This window comes from Oncorhynchus kisutch, unplaced genomic scaffold (genome assembly GCF_002021735.2).
Source record: "Oncorhynchus kisutch isolate 150728-3 unplaced genomic scaffold, Okis_V2 scaffold2913, whole genome shotgun sequence".
In the NCBI taxonomy this organism is placed as follows: Eukaryota; Metazoa; Chordata; class Actinopteri; order Salmoniformes; family Salmonidae; genus Oncorhynchus; species Oncorhynchus kisutch.
Genome location: NW_022264858.1, coordinates 1 through 20440, shown reverse-complemented (window position 1 = coordinate 20440; position 20440 = coordinate 1). Strand labels below are relative to the sequence as shown.

General features: G+C 44.8%; 1 pseudogene; it reads left to right on the top strand.

Annotated features, from left to right (window-relative positions):
• Positions 1 to 341: 341 nt before the first annotated feature.
• On the top strand, positions 342 to 17792 carry LOC116371043 (broad substrate specificity ATP-binding cassette transporter ABCG2-like; annotated as a pseudogene).
• Positions 17793 to 20440: the final 2648 nt, after the last annotated feature.

The window sequence follows — 20440 nt, the reverse complement described above, 5'->3', positions numbered from 1 at the left end:
CTCTTTCTCTGTCTCTTTCTCTGTCTCTTCTCCCTCTCTCTTTCTCTGTCTCTGTCTCTCTGTCTCTCTTTCTCTCTGTCTCTCTGTCTCTTTCTCTCTGTCTCTCTGTCTCTTCTCTCTGTCTCTTTCTCTCTTCTCTGTCTTTTCTCTCTCTCTGTCTCTCTCTCTCTGTCTCTCTTTCTCTGTCTCTCTCTTTCTGTCTCTCTCTGTCTCTTTCTCTCTTCTCTCTTTCTCTGTCTCTCTCTCTCTTTCTCTGTCTCTCTCTGTCTCTTTCTCTCTGTCTCCTGTCTGTCTGTCTGTCTCTCTCACTCTCTCTCTCTCTGGCTCTCTCTCTCTGTCTCTCTCTTTCTCTCTCTGTCTCTCTCTCTCTCTTTGTCTCTCTCTGTCTCTCTCTCTGTTTCTGCCACTCTCTCTGTGTGTGTAGATAGGAACAGAGTTCCTGCGTGGTGTGTCTGGGGGAGAGAGGAAGAGGTGCAGCATCGGTATGGAGCTCATTACTTCTCCTCGTCTTCTGTTCCTGGATGAACCCACCACTGGCCTGGACTCTAACACTGCTAACCACATCATCAACCTACTGCATAGGTACAGACAGACCACATCATCAACCTACTGCATAGGTACAGACAGACCACATCATCAACCTACTGCATAGGTACAGACAGACCACATCATCAACCTACTGCATAGGTACAGACAGACCACATCATCAACCTACTGCATAGGTACAGACAGACCACATCATCAACCTACTGCATAGGTACAGACAGACCACATCATCAACCTACTGCATAGGTACAGACAGACCACATCATCAACCTACTGCATAGGTACAGACAGACCACATCATCAACCTACTGCATAGGTACAGACAGACCACATCATCAACCTACTGCATAGGTACAGACAGACCACATCATCAACCTACTGCATAGGTACAGAGAGACCACATCGTCAACCTACTGCATAGGTACACAGACAGACCACATCACGTACCTACTGCATAGGTACAGACAGACCACATCATCAACCTACTGCATAGGTACAGACAGACCACATCATCAACCTACTGCATAGGTACAGACAGACCACATCATCAACCTACTGCATAGGTACAGACAGACCACATCATCAACCTACTGCATAGGTACACAGACAGACCACATCATCAACCTACTGCATAGGTACAGACAGACCACATCATCAACCTACTGCATAGGTACTCTCTCTGTGTCTCTCTCTCTCTCTCTCTCTCTCTCTCTCTCTCTCTCTCTCTCTCTCTCTCTGTGTGTCTGACTCTTTCTCTCTCTCTGTCTCTCTCTCTGTGTGTCTGACTCTTTCTCTCTCTCTGTGTCTCTCTCTGTGTCTGACTCTCTCTATGATTGACTCTCTCTGTGTCTGAGTCTCTCTGTGTCTGACACTCCCTGTGTGTCTGACTCTCCCTGTGTGTCTGACTCTCCCTGTGTGTCTGACTCTCCCTGTATGTCTGACTCTCTCTATGATTGACTCTCTCTGTGTCTGACACTCCCTGTGTGTCTGACTGTCTCTCTCTCTCTGTGTCTGACACTCCCTGTGTGTCTCTCTCTCTCTGTGTATGTGTGTCCCAGGCTGTCTAGAAGCGGTAAGACTATCGTGTTCTCCATCCATCAGCCTCGTTACTCAATCTTCAGCCGCTTTGACCACCTGACCCTGATGCACCGAGGAGAGTTGGTGTACGCTGGAGCTGCTGGGAAGGCCCTGAGCTACTTCACTGACTTGGGTAAGACATGGAGGGAGAGAGAGAGACAGAGACAGACGCTGGAGCTGCCAGCCAGTCCTGGGGTTCTTCACTGAGTAATAGATGGAGTGTTCTGTCTCAGACTGTGTGTGCTGTTGTTGTGTTACAGGGTATCACTGTTGTTGTTGTGTTACAGGGTATCGTTGTTGTTGTTGTGTTGCAGGGTATCACTGTTGTTGTTGTTGTGTTGCAGGGTATCACTGTTGTTGTTGTTGTGTTGCAGGGTATCACTGTTGTTGTTGTGTTGCAGGGTATCACTGTTGTTGTTGTTGTTGTTGTTGTGTTGCAGGGTATCACTGTTGTTGTTGTTGTTGTTGTGTTGCAGGGTATCACTGTTGTTGTTGTTGTGTTACAGGGTATCACTGTTGTTGTTGTGTTACAGGGTATCACTGTTGTTGTTGTGTTACAGGGTATCACTGTTGTTGTTGTGTTACAGGGTATCACTGTTGTTGTTGTTGTGTTACAGGGTATCACTGTTGTTGTTGTGTTACAGGGTATCATTGTTGTTGTTGTTGTGTTGCAGGGTATCACTGTTGTTGTTGTTGTTGTGTTGCAGGGTATCACTGTTGTTGTTGTTGTTGTGTTGCAGGGTATCACTGTTGTTGTTGTTGTTGTGTTACAGGGTATCACTGTTGTTGTTGTGTTACAGGGTATCACTGTTGTTGTTGTGTTACAGGGTATCGTTGTTGTTGTTGTGTTGCAGGGTATCACTGTTGTTGTTGTGTTGCAGGGTATTACTGTTGTTGTTGTTGTTGTGTTGCAGGGTATCACTGTTGTTGTGTTACAGGGTATCACTGTTGCTGTTGTTGTGTTGCAGGGTATCACTGTTGTTGTTGTGATGCAGGGTATCACTGTTGTTGTTGTTGTTGTTGTTGTGTTGCAGGGTATCACTGTTGTTGTTGTTGTGTTACAGGATATCACTGTTGTTGTTGTGTTACAGGGTATCATTGTTGTTGTTGTTGTTATTGTGTTGCAGGGTATCACTGTTGTTGTTGTTGTTGTTGTTGTTGTGTTGCAGGGTATCACTGTTGTTGTTGTGTTGCAGGGTATTACTGTTGTTGTTGTTGTGTTGCAGGGTATCACTGTTGTTGTGTTATAGGGTATCACTGTTGTTGTTGCTGTTGTGTTGCAGGGTATCACTGTTGTGTTGCAGGGTATCACTGTTGTTGTTGCTGTTGTGTTGCAGGGTATCACTGTTGTTGTTGTTGTGTTGCAGGGTATCACTGTTGTTGTTGTTGTGTTGCAGGGTATCACTGTTGTTGTTGTGTTGCAGGGTATCACTGTTGTTGTTGTTGTGTTACAGGGTATCACTGCTGTTGTTGTTGTTGTTGTGTTGCAGGGTATCACTGTTGTTGTTGTTGTTGTGTTGCAGGGTATCTCTGTTGTTGTTGTGTTGCAGGGTATCACTGTTGTTGTTGTTGTGTTGCAGGGTATCACTGTTGTTGTTGTTGTTGTGTTGCAGGGTATCACTGTTGTTGTTGTGTTGCAGGGTATCACTGCTGTTGTTGTTGTTGTTGCAGGGTATCACTGTTGTTGTTGTTGCAGGGTATCACTGTTGTTGTTGTTGTTGTGTTGCAGGGTATCACTGTTTTTGTTGCTGTTGTTGTGTTGCAGGGTATCACTGTTGTTGTTGTGTTGCAGGGTATCACTGTTGTTGTTGTGTTACAGGGTATCACTGTGAGCCGTTCAACAACCCCTCTGACTTCTTCCTAGACGTCACTAACGGAGAGGCTCAGTCTACACTAGACATCACTTCATTTAACTATGGTACACACACACACACACACACACACACACACACACACACACACACACCTCTACACACACACACACACACACACACACACACACACACACACACACACACACACCACACACACACACACACACACACCTCTACACACACACACACACACACACCTCTACACACACACACACACACACACACCTCTACACACACACACACACACACACACCTCTACACACACACACACACACACCTCTACACACACACACACACACACACCTCTACACACACACACACACACACCTCTACACACACACACACACACCTCTACACACACACACACCTCTACACACACACACACACACCTCTACACACACACCTCTACACACACACACACACACACCTCTACACACACACACACACACACACACACACCTCTACACACACACACACACACACACCTCTACACACACACACACACACACCTCTACACACACACACACACACACACCTCTACACACACACACACACACACACACCTCTACACACACACACACACACCTCTACACACCACACACACACCTCTACACACACACACACACACCCTCTACACACACACACACACACACACCTCTACACACACACACACACACACACACCTCTACACACACACACACACACACACACCTCTACACACACACACACACACACACCTCTACACACACACACACACACACACACACACCTCTACACACACACACACACACACACACCCTAACCTCTACAGACCCTAACCTCTATAGACCCTAACCTCTATAGACCCTAACCCCTACAGACCCTAACCCTAACAGACCCTAACCTCTACAGACCCTAACCTCTACAGACCCTAACCCCTATAGACCCTAACCCCTACAGACCCTAACCTCTACAGACCCTAACCCCTATAGACCCTAACCCCTACAGACCCTAACCTCTATAGACCCTAACCCCTACAGACCCTAAACTCTACAGACCCTATAGACCCTAACCTCTATAGACCCTAACCCCTACAGACCCTAACCCCTACAGACCCTAACCTCTACAGACCCTACAGACCCTAACCTCTATAGACCCTAACCCCTACAGACCCTACAGACCCTAACCTCTATAGACCCTAACCCTACAGACCCTACAGACCCTAACCCCTATAGACCCTAACCCTATAGACCCTAACCCCTATAGACCCTAACCCCTACAGAGCCTAACCCTTACAGACCCTAACCCCTACAGAGCCTAACCCTTACAGACCCTAACCTCTATAGACCCTACAGACCCTAACCTCTATAGACCCTAACCCCTACAGAGCCTAACCCTTACAGACCCTAACCCCTACAGACCCTAACCTCTACAGACCCTAACCTCTATAGACCCTACAGACCCTAACCTCTATAGACCCTAACCCCTACAGACCCTACAGACCCTAACCCCTATAGACCCTAACCCCTACAGACCCTAACCCCTACAGACCCTAACCCCTACAGACCCTAACCCCTACAGACCCTAACCCCTACAGACCCTAACCCCTATAGACCCTACAGACCCTAACCCCTACAGACCCTAACCCCTACAGACCCTAACCTCTATAGACCCTAACCCCTACAGACCCTAACCCCTACAGACCCTACAGACCCTAACCCCTACAGACCCTAACCCCTACAGACCCTAACCCCTATAGACCCTAACCCGTACAGACCCTAACCCCTATAGACCCTAACCCCTACAGACCCTAACCCCTACAGACCCTAACCCCTACAGACCCTAACCCCTACAGACCCTAACCCCTACAGACCCCAACCTCTACAGACCCTAACCCCTACAGACCCCAACCTCTACAGACCCTATAGACCCTAACCTCTACAGACACTAACCTCTACAGACCCTATAGACCCTAACCTCTATAGACCCTAACCTCTACAGACCCTAACCCCTACAGACCCTAACCCCTACAGACCCTAACCCCTATAGACCCTAACCCCTACAGACCCTAACCTCTACAGACCCTAACCCCTATAGACCCTAACCCCTATAGACCCTAACCCCTATAGACCCTAACCTCTATAGACCCTAACCCCTACAGACCCTAACCCCTATAGACCCTAACCTCTATAGACCCTAACCCCTACAGACCCTAACCCCTATAGACCCTAACCTCTATAGACCCTAACCCCTACAGACCCTAACCCCTATAGACCCTAACCTCTATAGACCCTAACCCCTACAGACCCCAACCTCTACAGACCCTAACCCCTACAGACCCTAACCTCTACAGACCCTAACCTCTACAGACCCTAACCTCTACAGACCCTAACCCCTACAGACCCTAACCCCTACAGACCCTAACCCCTATAGACTCTAACCCCTACAGACCCTAACCTCTACAGACCCTAACCCCTACAGACCCTAACCTCTATAGACGCTAACCTCTACAGACCCTACAGTCCCTAACCTCTACAGACCCTACAGACCCTAACCCCTATAGACCCTAACCCCTACAGACCCTAACCTCTACAGACCCTACAGTCCCTAACCTCTACAGACCCTACAGACCCTAACCCCTACAGACCCTAACCTCTACAGACCCTAACCCCTACAGACCCTAACCCTACAGACCCTACAGACCCTAACCCCTACAGACCCTAACCTCTACAGACCCTAACCCCTACAGACCCTAACCTCTACAGACCCTAACCTCTACAGACCCTAACCCCTACAGACCCTACAGACCCTAACCTCTATAGACCCTAACCCCTACAGACCCTACAGACCCTAACCCCTACAGACCCTAACCCCTACAGACCCTAACCCCTACAGACCCTACAGACCCTAACCCCTACAGACCCTAACCCCTACAGACCCTAACCCCTACAGACCCTATAGACCCTAACCCCTACAGACCCTAACCCCTACAGACCCTATAGACCCTAACCTCTATAGACCCTAACCCCTACAGACCCTAACCTCTACAGACCCTAACCCCTACAGACCCTAACCCCTACAGACCCTAACCCCTACAGACCCTAACCCCTACAGACCCTAACCCCTACAGACCCTAACCCCTACAGACCCTAACCCCTACAGACCCTAACCTCTGCTGACCCTCTCCTCCCTAGATGATAAGGAGAACTGTGACAACAGCAACCTTCTGGCAGTGAGCTACAGACAGTCAACTCAGTACCAGAGGGTGGTGGAGGAGCTGGACCATTTGACCCAGGGTCTGGAGGGAGGGGTCGGAGGTCAGGGACAGAAGGCCGACTACGTCACCTCCTTCTGGTACCAGGTCAGCTAATCACTGAGCTCTGTCTGAACCCTCACAGCGAGAGTTCCAGAACTGTATAGCTGAGCGTTCCAGAACTGTTAGAGTTGAGTGTTCTAGAACTGTTAGAGTTGAGAGTTCTAGAACTGTTAGAGTTGAGTGTTCTAGAACTGTAGAGTTGAGAGTTATAATGGAGTGTTTGTTTGTGTGCTCTGAGTTTATCATTAAGTTGTAAACTCATGATGAACTTTGGGCAACCTGGCACTGTATGAAAAGTGTTATCTAGATGTGTGATTCTGTTATATAATGTGTTGAAGAGGAGGATACTGTGTGAGACTGTGTGTGTGTTCTCTAGATGACGATACTGTGTGAGGCGTGTGTGTGTTCTCTAGATGACGATACTGTGTGAGACTGTGTGTGTGTTCTCTAGATGACGATACTGTGTGAGACTGTGTGTGTGTTCTCTAGATGACGATACTGTGTGAGGCTGTGTGTGTGTTCTCTAGATGACGATACTGTGTGAGGCGTGTGTGTGTTCTCTAGATGAGGATACTGTGTGAGACTGTGTGTGTGTTCTCTAGATGAGGATACTGTGTGAGACTGTGTGTGTGTTCTCTAGATGAGGATACTGTGTGAGACTGTGTGTGTGTTCTCTAGATGAGGATACTGTGTGAGACTGTGTGTGTGTTCTCTAGATGACGATACTGTGTGAGGCGTGTGTGTGTTCTCTAGATGAGGATACTGTGTGAGACTGTGTGTGTGTTCTCTAGATGACGATACTGTGTGAGGCGTGTGTGTGTTCTCTAGATGAGGATACTGTGTGAGACTGTGTGTGTGTTCTCTAGATGACGATACTGTGTGAGTCGTGTGTGTGTTCTCTAGATGAGGATACTGTGTGAGACTGTGTGTGTGTTCTCTAGATGACGATACTGTGTGAGGCGTGTGTGTGTTCTCTAGATGAGGATACTGTGTGAGACTGTGTGTGTTCTCTAGATGAGGATACTGTGTGAGGCTGTGTGTGTGTTCTCTGGATGAGGATAGTGTGTGAGGCGTGTGTGTGTTCTCTAGATGAGGATACTGTGTGAGACTGTGTGTGTGTTCTCTAGATGAGGATACTGTGTGAGGCGTGTGTGTGTTCTCTAGATGAGGATACTGTGTGAGACTGTGTGTGTTCTCTAGATGAGGATACTGTGTGAGGCTGTGTGTGTGTTCTCTGGATGAGGATAGTGTGTGAGGCTGTGTGTGTGTGTTCTCTAGAGGAGGATACTGTGTGAGGCTGTGTGTGTGTTCTCTAGATGAGGATACTGTGTGAGACTGTGTGTGTGTTCTCTAGATGAGGATACTGTGTGTGTGTTCTCTAGATGAGGATACTGTGTGTGTGTTCTCTAGATGAGGATACTGTGTGTGTGTGTGTGTTCTCTAGATGAGGATACTGTGTGTGTGTGTCTGTTCTCTAGATGAGGATACTGTGTGTGTGTGTGTGTTCTCTAGATGAGGATACTGTGTGACTGTGTGTGTTCTCTAGATGAGGATACTGTGTGACTGTGTGTGTTCTCTAGAGGAGGATACTGTGTGTGTGTGTGTTCTCTAGATGAGGATACTGTGTGACTGTGTGTGTGTGTTCTCTAGATGAGGATAGTGGGTGGTCGTATGGTGGTGAACTCTCTCAGGAACCCCCAGACATCGTACGCTCAGCTGGCCCTCAACATCTTCTTCGCTCTGCTGGTCGGCCTCATCTACTACCAGATCCCCCTGACTCTACCTGAAGCCCTGCAGAACAGGTGTCTGTCCTGTCTGTCTGTCTGTCTTGTCTGTCCGTCTCACAGTGCAGCAGTATCTATTCTTTATTCTCTCTCTCTCTCTCAGGATGGGAGCATTCTTTTTCCTCATCATCAACATGGTGTTTGGGAATCTTTCAGCTGTGGAACTCTTCATCAATGAGAGAGCTCTGTTCATGTGAGTCTTTATGTTTGTATGTGTTCTGACTCTCTCTCTGTGTGTTTGTATGTGTTCTGACTCTGTGTGTGTGTGTGTTCTGACTCTCTCTCTGTGTGTGTGTTCTGACTTTCTCTCTCTGTGTGTGTTCTGACTCTGTGTGTGTGTGTTCTGACTCTCTCTCTGTGTGTGTGTTCTGACTCTGTGTGTTCTGACTCTCTCACTGTGTGTGGTCTGACTCTCTCTCTCTCTCTGTGTATTCTGACTCTCTCTGTGCGTGTTCTGACTCTCTCTCTCTCTCTCTCTCTCTCTGTGTGTGTTCTGACTCTCTCTCTGTGTGTGTTCTGACTCTCTCTCTCTCTCTGTGTGTGTTCTGACTCTCTCTCTCTCTCTGTGTGTGTTCTGACTCTCTCTCTCTCTCTCTGTGTGTGTTCTGACTCTCTCTCTCTCTCTCTGTGTGTGTTCTGACTCTCTCTCTCTGTTTGTTTTGTCTCTCTCTGCGTGTGTTCTGACTCTCTGTGTGTGTTTGTCTCGCTCTCTCTGTGTGTTTGTGTGTGTGTTCTGACTCTCTCTCTCTCTCTCTCTGTGTTCTGACTCTCTCTCTCTCTCTGTGTTCTGACTCTCTCTCTCTGTGTGTTCTGACTCTCTCTCTCTCTCTCTGTGTGTTCTGACTATCTCTGTGTGTGTTCTGACTATCTCTGTGTGTGTTCTGACTCTCTCTCTGTGTGTGTGTTCTGACTCTCTCTCTGTGTGTGTGTTCTGACTCTCTCTCTCTGTGTGTGTTCTGACTATCTCTGTGTGTGTTCTGACTATCTCTCTCTCTCTCTCTGTGTGTTCTGACTATCTCTGTGTGTGTTCTGACTATCTCTGTGTGTTCTGACTATCTCTGTGTGTGTTCTGACTCTCTCTCTCTCTGTGTTCTGACTCTCTCTCTGTGTGTTCTGACTATCTCTCTGTGTGTTCTGACTATCTCTCTGTGTGTTCTGACTATCTCTGTGTGTGTTCTGACTCTCTCTCTCTCTGTGTTCTGACTCTCTCTCTCTGTGTGTTCTGACTATCTCTCTGTGTGTTCTGACTATCTCTCTGTGCGTTCTGACTCTCTCTCTCTGTGTGCGTTCTGACTCTCTCTCTGTGTGTGTTCTGACTCTCTCTCTCTCTCTCTCTGTGTGTTCTGACTCTCTCTCTCTCTCTGTAGGTGTTCTGACTCTCTCTCTGTGTGTTTCAGCCATGAGAACTCTAGTGGGTACTACCGTACGTCCGTCTACTTCCTGTCTAAGATATTCGCTGACCTCATCCCCAACCGCATTGTTCCGATCCTCATCTTCTCAGCCATCGCCTACTATATGATGGGTATGAACCATACACTCAGCCATCGCCTACTATATGATGGGTATGAACCATACACAGATACACACATAGGTCAGAACACACACAACACACACAGGTCAGAACACACACACACAGGTCAGAACACACACCACACACACAGGTCAGAACACACACACAGTTCAGAACACACACAACACACTTCCTTCTATGATAAAATGTAAATCTCTCTCTCTCTCTCCACCAGGTCTGAAGCCAGCCTTCACATCGTTCCTGCTCTTCACGCTGACCATGTCCCTGGTCAGTCTAGCTGGGGTCAGTCTAGCGTTCCTGGTCTCAGCCTCTGTCTCCTCCTTCGCTATGGCCCAACGTCCTCATCGCCCTGCCTTTCGTCTTCATGATGGTGAGAGACACACAAACACACTCAAACACTCAGACACACACTAACTCTCTCTCTCTCTCTCTCTCTCTCTCTCTCTCTCTCTCTCTCTCTCTCTCTAGGTGTTTGGAGGGTTCCTGGTCAACCTTAACTCCATGTTGTCTTGGTTGTCATGGCTGAAATGGATCAGCATCTTCCGCTACGGACTAGAGGTAGGAGGGGGGGAGAGGGAGGGAGGAAGGGAGCGAGGTAAAGGAGGGAGGGAGGACTGGAAGTAACCGAGTCTACATGTAATGCTCCCATTAGAGAGTTGGACAGTAATTGATGGTCCTATTAGAGAGTTGGACAGTCTGATGGTCCTATTAGAGAGTTGGACAGTCTGATTGAGGGTCCTATTAGAGAGTTGGACAGTCTGATTGATGGTCCTATTAGAGAGTTGGACAGTCTGATTGATGGTCCTATTAGAGAGTTGGACAGTCTGACGGTCCTATTAGAGAGTTGGACAGTCTGACGGACCTATTAGAGAGTTGGACAGTCTGATGGTCCTATTAGAGAGTTGGACAGTCTGATTGATGGTCCTATTAGAGAGTTGGACAGTCTGATTGACGGTCCTATTAGAGAGTTGGACAGTCTGACGGTCCTATTAGAGAGTTGGACAGTCTGACAGTCATATTAGAGAGTTGGACAGTCTGTCAGTCCTATTAGAGAGTTGGACAGTCTGATTGATGGTCCTATTAGAGAGTTGGACAGTCTGATTGATGTTCCTATTAGAGAGTTGGACAGTCTGACGGTCCTATTAGAGAGTTGGACAGTCTGATTGATGGTCCTATTAGAGAGTTGGACAGTCTGATTGATGGTCCTATTAGAGAGTTGGACAGTCTGATTGATGGTCCTATTAGAGAGTTGGGCAGTCTGATTGATGTCCTATTAGAGAGTTGGGCAGTCTGATTGATGGTCCTATTAGAGAGTTGGACAGTCTGATGTTCCTATTAGAGAGTTGGACAGTCTGTGGTCCTATTAGAGAGTTGGACAGTCTGATTGATGGTCCTATTAGAGAGTTGGACAGTCTGTGGTCCTATTAGAGAGTTGGACAGATCTGATGTTCCTATTAGAGAGTTGGACAGTCTGATTGATGTTCCTATTAGAGAGTTGGACAGTCTGATTGATGGTCCTATTAGAGAGTTGGACAGTCTGATGGTCCTATTAGAGAGTTGGACAGTCTGATTGAGGGTCCTATTAGAGAGTTGGACAGTCTGATTGAGGGTCCTATTAGAAGAGTTGGACAGTCTGATTGATGGTCCTATTAGAGAGTTGGACAGTCTGACGGTCCTATTAGAGAGTTAGACAGTCTGATTGATGGTCCTATTAGAGAGTTGGACAGTCTGACGGTCCTATTAGAGAGTTGGACAGTCTGACGGTCCTATTAGAGAGTTGGACAGTCTGATTGATGGTCCTATTAGAGAGTTGGACAGTCTGACAGTCCTATTAGAGAGTTGGACAGTCTGATTGATGGTCCTATTAGAGAGTTGGGCAGTCTGATTGATTGGTCCTATTAGAGAGTTGGACAGTCTGATTGATGGTCCTATTAGAGTGTTGGACAGTCTGATGTTCCTATTAGAGAGTTGGACAGTCTGTGTTCCTATTAGAGAGTTGGACAGTCTGATTGATGGTCCTATTAGAGAGTTGGACAGTCTGATGTTCCTATTAGAGAGTTGGACAGTCTGATTGATGGTCCTATTAGAGAGTTGGACAGTCTGATGTTCCTATTAGAGAGTTGGACAGTCTGTGGTCCTATTAGAGAGTTGGACAGTCTGATTGATGGTCCTATTAGAGAGTTGGACAGTCTGATTGATGGTCCTATTAGAGAGTTGGACAGTCTGTGGTCCTATTAGAGAGTTGGACAGTCTGATTGATGGTCCTATTAGAGAGTTGGACAGTCTGATGTTCCTATTAGAGAGTTGGACAGTCTGTGGTCCTATTAGAGAGTTGGACAGTCTGATTGATGGTCCTATTAGAGAGTTGGACAGTCTGATGTTCCTATTAGAGAGTTGGACAGTCTGATGTTCCTATTAGAGAGTTGGACAGTCTGATGTTCCTATTAGAGAGTTGGACAGTCTGTGGTCCTATTAGAGAGTTAGACAGTCTGATTGATGGTCCTATTAGAGAGTTGGACAGTCTGATTGATGGTCCTATTAGAGAGTTGGACAGTCTGATGTTCCTATTAGAGAGTTGGACAGTCTGATTGATGGTCCTATTAGAGAGTTGGACAGTCTGATGTTCCTATTAGAGAGTTGGACAGTCTGATTGATGGTCCTATTAGAGAGTTGGACAGTCTGACGGTCCTATTAGAGAGTTGGACAGTCTGATTGATGGTCCTATTAGAGAGTTGGACAGTCTGATTGATGCTCATATTAGAGAGTTGGACAGTCTGATGGTCCTATTAGAGAGTTAGACAGTCTGATTGATGGTCCTATTAGAGAGTTGGACAGTCTGATTGATGCTCATATTAGAGAGTTGGACAGTCTGATGGTCCTATTAGAGAGTTAGACAGTCTGATTGATGGTCCTATTAGAGAGTTAGACAGTCTGATTGATGGTCCTATTAGAGAGTTGGACAGTCTGATTGATGGTCCTATTAGAGAGTTGGACAGTCTGATGGTTCTATTAGAGAGTTGGACAGTTTGATTGATGGTCCTATTAGAGAGTTGGACAGTCTGATTGATGGTCCTATTAGAGAGTTGGGCAGTCTGATTGATGGTCCTATTAGAGAGTTGGGCAGTCTGATTGATGGTCCTATTAGAGAGTTGGACAGTCTGATTGATGGTCCTATTAGAGAGTTGGACAGTCTGATGTTCCTATAGAGAGTTGGACAGTCTGTGGTCCTATTAGAGAGTTGGACAGTCTGATTGATGGTCCTATTAGAGAGTTGGACAGTCTGTGGTCCTATTAGAGAGTTGGACAGTCTGATTGATGGTCCTATTAGAGAGTTGGACAGTCTGATGTTCCTATTAGAGAGTTGGACAGTCTGTGGTCCTATTAGAGAGTTGGACAGCCTGATTGATGGTCCTATTAGAGAGTTGGACAGTCTGATGTTCCTATTAGAGAGTTGGACAGTCTGATGTTCCTATTAGAGAGTTGGACAGTCTGATTGAGGGTCCTATTAGAGAGTTGGACAGTCTGATTGATGGTCCTATTAGAGAGTTGGACAGTCTGATTGATGGTCCTATTAGAGAGTTGGACAGTCTGACGGTCCTATTAGAGAGTTGGACAGTCTGACGGACCTATTAGAGAGTTGGACAGTCTGATGGTCCTATTAGAGAGTTGGACAGTCTGATGGTCCTATTAGAGAGTTGGACAGTCTGATTGATGGTCCTATTAGAGAGTTGGACAGTCTGATTGATGGTCCTATTAGAGAGTTGGACAGTCTGACGGTCCTATTAGAGAGTTGGACAGTCTGACGGTCCTATTAGAGAGTTGGACAGTCTGATTGATGGTCCTATTAGAGAGTTGGACAGTCTGACAGTCCTATTAGAGAGTTGGACAGTCTGATTGATGGTCCTATTAGAGAGTTGGACAGTCTGATTGATGTTCCTATTAGAGAGTTGGACAGTCTGATTGATGGTCCTATTAGAGAGTTGGACAGTCTGATTGATGGTCCTATTAGAGAGTTGGACAGTCTGATTGATGGTCCTATTAGAGAGTTGGGCAGTCTGATTGATGGTCCTATTAGAGAGTTGGACAGTCTGATTGATGGTCCTATTAGAGAGTTGGACAGTCTGATTGATGGTCCTATTAGAGAGTTGGACAGTCTGATGTTCCTATTAGAGAGTTGGACAGTCTGTGTTCCTATTAGAGAGTTGGACAGTCTGATTGATGGTCCTATTAGAGAGTTGGACAGTCTGATGTTCCTATTAGAGAGTTGGACAGTCTGTGGTCCTATTAGAGAGTTGGACAGTCTGATTGATGGTCCTATTAGAGAGTTGGACAGTCTGATGTTCCTATTAGAGAGTTGGACAGTCTGATGTTCCTATTAGAGAGTTGGACAGTCTGTGGTCCTATTAGAGAGTTGGACAGTCTGATTGATGGTCCTATTAGAGAGTTGGACAGTCTGATGTTCCTATTAGAGAGTTGGACAGTCTGTGGTCCTATTAGAGAGTTGGACAGTCTGATTGATGGTCCTATTAGAGAGTTGGACAGTCTGATGTTCCTATTAGAGAGTTGGACAGTCTGTGGTCCTATTAGAGAGTTGGACAGTCTGATTGATGGTCCTATTAGAGAGTTGGACAGTCTGATGTTCCTATTAGAGAGTTGGACAGTCTGATGTTCCTATTAGAGAGTTGGACAGTCTGTGGTCCTATTAGAGAGTTGGACAGTCTGATTGATGGTCCTATTAGAGAGTTGGACAGTCTGATGTTCCTATTAGAGAGTTGGACAGTCTGTGGTCCTATTAGAGAGTTGGACAGTCTGATTGATGGTCCTATTAGAGAGTTGGACAGTCTGATGTTCCTATTAGAGAGTTGGACAGTCTGTGGTCCTATTAGAGAGTTGGACAGTCTGATTGATGGTCCTATTAGAGAGTTGGACAGTCTGATGTTCCTATTAGAGAGTTGGACAGTCTGTGGTCCTATTAGAGAGTTTGACAGTCTGATTGATGGTCCTATTAGAGAGTTGGACAGTCTGATTGATGGACCTATTAGAGAGTTGGACAGTCTGTGGTCCTATTAGAGAGTTGGACAGTCTGTGGTCCTATTAGAGAGTTGGACAGTCTGATGTTCCTATTAGAGAGTTGGACAGTCTGTGGTCCTATTAGAGAGTTGGACAGTCTGATTGATGGTCCTATTAGAGAGTTGGACAGTCTGAATGATGGTCCTATTAGAGAGTTGGGCAGTCTGATTGATGGTCCTATTAGAGAGTTGGACAGTCTGATGGTCCTATTAGAGAGTTAGACAGTCTGATTGATGGTCCTATTAGAGAGTTGGACAGTCTGATTGATGGTCCTATTAGAGAGTTGGACAGTCTGACGGTCCTATTAGAGAGTTAGACAGTCTGATTGATGGTCCTATTAGAGAGTTGGACAGTCTGATTGATGGTCCTATTAGAGAGTTGGACAGTCTGATTGATGGTCCTATTAGAGAGTTGGACAGACTGATTGATGCTCATATTAGAGAGTTGGACAGTCTGATGGTCCTATTAGAGAGTTGGACAGTCTGACGGTCCTATTAGAGAGTTGGACAGTCTGATTGATGGTCCTATTAGAGAGTTGGACAGTCTGATTGATGGTCCTATTAGAGAGTTGGACAGTCTGATTGATGGTCCTATTAGAGAGTTGGACAGTCTGATGGTTCTATTAGAGAGTTGGACAGTTTGATTGATGGTCCTATTAGAGAGTTGGACAGTCTGATTGATGGTCCTATTAGAGAGTTGGACAGTCTGATTGATGGTCCTATTAGAGATTTGGACAGGCTGATTGATGGTCCTATTAGATAGTGATCGTCCTATTAGAGAGTTGGACAGTCTGATTGATGGTCCTATTAGAGAGTGATCGTCCTATTAGAGAGTTGGACATTCTGATAGTAATAGTGTTTTTATTCTCTCCCTCTGTCTCCCCATCAGGCGGTGACCATTAATGAGTTTAAAGGACAAATATTCTACAGCAACACAACCATGTAAGTTGACCTCTCACTCTCCTTCATTCTCTCTGTTCTCTCCTTTCATTCTCTCTGTTCTCTCCTTTCATTCTCTCTGTCCTCTCCTTTCATTCTCTCTGTCCTCTCCTTTCATTCTCTCTGTCCTCTCCTTTCATTCTCTCTGTCCTCTCCCTTCATTCTCTCTGTCCTCTCCCTTCATTCTCTCTGTTCTCTCCCTTCATTCTCTCTGTTCTCTCCCTTCATTCTCTCCTTTCATTCTCTCTGTCCTCTCCTTTCATTCTCTCTGTCCTCTCCTTTCATTCTCTCTGTCCTCTCCTTTCATTCTCTCTGTTCTCTCCTTTCATTCTCTCTGTCCTCTCCTTTCATTCTCTCTGTCCTCTCCTTTCATTCTCTCTATCCTCTCCTTTCATTCTCTCTGTTCTCTCCTTTCATTCTCTCTATCCTCTCCTTTTATACTCCTCAGCCATCCATCTAAATGCCGACACCGCCACCATGTGGCAGATCTCTATAATTCAACATCTCTCTACTCTCCCTCTATGTACTCAACCCCCTCCCCCCTCCTCTCTCTCTCTCCTCTCGTCTTCCAGGTGAGATGCACCTGGAGACCCAGGGAATAGACTACAGCACCTGGGGTTTCTGACCTTTAACCCCTCTCTCTCAGTCTTCCAGGGGAGGTGTACCTGTAGACCCAGGGTATAGACTACAGCACCTGGGGTTTCTGACCTTTAACCCCTCTCTCTCTGTCTTCCAGGGGAGGTGTACCTGGAGACCCAGGGAATAGACTACAGCACCTGGGGTTTCTGACCTTTAACCCCTCTCTCTCTGTCTTCCAGGGGAGGTGTACCTGGAGACCCAGGGAATAGACTACAGCACCTGGGGTTTCTGACCTTTAACCCCTCTCTCTCTCTCTCTCTCCCTCTCCAGTCTTCCAGGGGAGGTGTACCTGGAGACCCAGGGAATAGACTACAGCACCTGGGGTTTCTGGCAGAACCATGTAGCTCTGGCTGGGATCATTACGGTGTGTATGGTTTTGGCCTACATACAGCTCAGACGAATCAACCGCTGGAAGTGACACAGGCCGCAAGAATAGAATCAGATTGAACTACACCTTCTGGAACAACAGGGACTGTGAAGAGACACACATCGCAAGAATAGAATCAGATTGAACTACACCTTCTGGAATAACAGGGACTGTGAAGAGACACACATCGCAAGAATAGAATCAGATTGAACTACACCTTCTGGAATAACAGGGACTGTGAAGAGACACACATCACAAGAATAGAATCAGATTGAACTACACCTTCTGGAACAACAGGGGCTGTGAGGAGACACACATCACAAGAATAGAATCAGATTGAACTACACCTTCTGGAACAACAGGGGCTGTGAAGAGACACACACACACTCTCCACTCCAGTCCATTGTAATATGGTTGTATGGTTGTATGGTACGTTTTGTGTTGTAGAAATGTACTGGTGTAGTTATGTTGTTGTTATTTGGTGCCTTAATGCAGTCTAAGTCCTGTCTGTGCCGGGGGGAGGGGTTCTACTGAACGATGTGGAATTGTTTAAGGTCAGAAGGTCAGAAGGTCAGAAGGTCAAACCAAGGATCTTCTTGTTTTTTGATTTAGAGTTTTAAGACTCCTCGAGGTATCAAAAAAATAAAAATGAAACAAATATTTGATTAACATTTTTATTTGTCCTTACTGCTGTTAACCAATAGGAACACATTGAATAACAGTCCTTACTGCTGTTAACCAATAGAAACACATTGAATAACAGATAGTCCTTACTGCTGTTAACCAATAGAAACACATTGAATAACAGTCCTTACTGCTGTTAACCAATAGGAACACATTGAATAACAGATAGTCCTTACTGCTGTTAGCCAATAGAAACACATTGAATAACAGATAGTCCTTACTGCTGTTAACCAATAGGAACACATTGAATAACAGTCCTTACTGCTGTTAACCAATAGGAACACATTGAATAACAGTCCTTACTGCTGTTAACCAATAGGAACACATTGAGTCCTTACTGCTGTTAACCAATAGAAACACATTGAATAACAGTCCTTACTGCTGTTAACCAATAGAAACACATTGAATAACAGATAGTCCTTACTGCTGTTAACCAATAGAAACACATTGAATAACAGTCCTTACTGCTGTTAACCAATAGAAACACATTGAATAACAGATAGTCCTTACTGCTGTTAACCAATAGAAACACATTGAATAACAGATAGTCCTTACTGCTGTTAACCAATAGAAACACATTGAATAACAGATAGTCCTTACTGCTGTTAACCAATAGAAACACATTGAATAACAGATAGTCCTTACTGCTGTTAACCAATAGAAACACATTGAGTCCTTACTGCTGTTAACCAATAGAAAACATTGAATAACAGATAGTCCTTACTGCTGTTAACCAATAGAAACACATTGAATAACAGTCCTTACTGCTGTTAACCAATAGAAACACATTGAATAACAGATAGTCCTTACTGCTATTAGCCCATAGAAACACATTGAGTCCTTACTGCTGTTAACCAATAGAAACACATTGAATAACAGTCCTTACTGCTGTTAACCAATAGAAACACATTGAGTCCTTACTGCTGTTAACCAATAGAAACACATTGAATAACAGTCCTTACTGCTGTTAACCAATAGAAACACATTGAGTCCTTACTGCTGTTAACCAATAGAAACACATTGAATAACAGATAGTCCTTACTGCTATTAGCCATAGAAACACATTGAATAACAGATAGTCCTTACTGCTGTTAACCAATAGAAACACATTGAATAACAGATAGTCCTTACTGCTGTTAACCAATAGAAACACATTGAATAACAGATAGTCCTTACTGCTGTTAACCAATAGAAACACATTGAATAACAGATAGTCCTTACTGCTGTTAACCAATAGAAACACATTGAATAACAGATAGTCTTACTGCTGTTAACCAATAGAAACACATTGAATAACAGTCCTTACTGCTGTTAACCAATAGAAACACATTGAGTCCTTACTGCTGTTAACCAATAGAAACACATTGAATAACAGTCCTTACTGCTGTTAACCAATAGAAACACATTGAATCCTTACTGCTGTTAACCAATAGAAAACACATTGAGTCCTTACTGCTGTTAACCAATAGAAACACATTGAATAACAGATAGTCCTTACTGCTGTTAACCAATAGAAACACATTGAATAACAGATAGTCCTTACTGCTGTTAACCAATAGAAACACATTGAATAACAGATAGTCCTTACTGCTGTTAACCAATAGAAACACATTGAATAACAGATAGTCCTTACTGCTGTTAACCAATAGAAACACATTGAATAACAGATAGTCCTTACTGCTGTTAACCAATAGAAACACATGAATAACAGATAGTCCTTACTGCTGTTAACCAATAGAAACACATTGAATAACAGATAGTCCTTACTGCTGTTAACCAATAGAAACACATTGAATAACAGATAGTCCTTACTGCTGTTAACCAATAGAAACACATTGAATAACAGATAGTCCTTACTGCTGTTAACCAATAGAAACACATTGAATAACAGATAGTCCTTACTGCTGTTAACCAATAGAAACACATTGAATAACAGATAGTCCTTACTGCATTAGCACATTGAATAACAGATAGTCCTTACTGCTGTTAACCAATAGAACACATTGAATAACAGATAGTCCTTACTGCTATTAGCCCATAGAAACACATTGAATAACAGATAGTCCTTACTGCTGTTAACCAATAGAAACACATTGAATAACAGATAGTCCTTACTGCTGTTAACCAATAGAAACACATTGAATAACAGATAGTCCTTACTGCTATTAGCCCATAGAAAAACATTGAATAACAGATAGTCCTTACTGCTATAACCAATAGAAACACATTGAATAACAGATAGTCCTTACTGCTATTAGCCAATAGAAACACATTGAATAACAGTCCTTACTGCTATTAGCAATAGAAACACATTGAATAACAGTCCTTACTGCTGTTAACCAATAGAAACACATGAGTCCTTACTGCTGTTAACCAATAGAAACACATTGAATAACAGTCCTTACTGCTGTTAACCAATAGAAACACATTGAGTCCTTACTGCTGTTAACCAATAGAGAAAACACATTGATAAATAGTCCTTACTGCTGTTTAACCAATAGAAACACATTGAGTCTTACTGCTGTTAACAATAGAAACACATTGAATAACAGTCCTTACTGCTGTTAACCAATAGAAAACACATTGAATAACAGTCCTTACTGCTGTTAACCAATAGAAACACATTGAATAACAG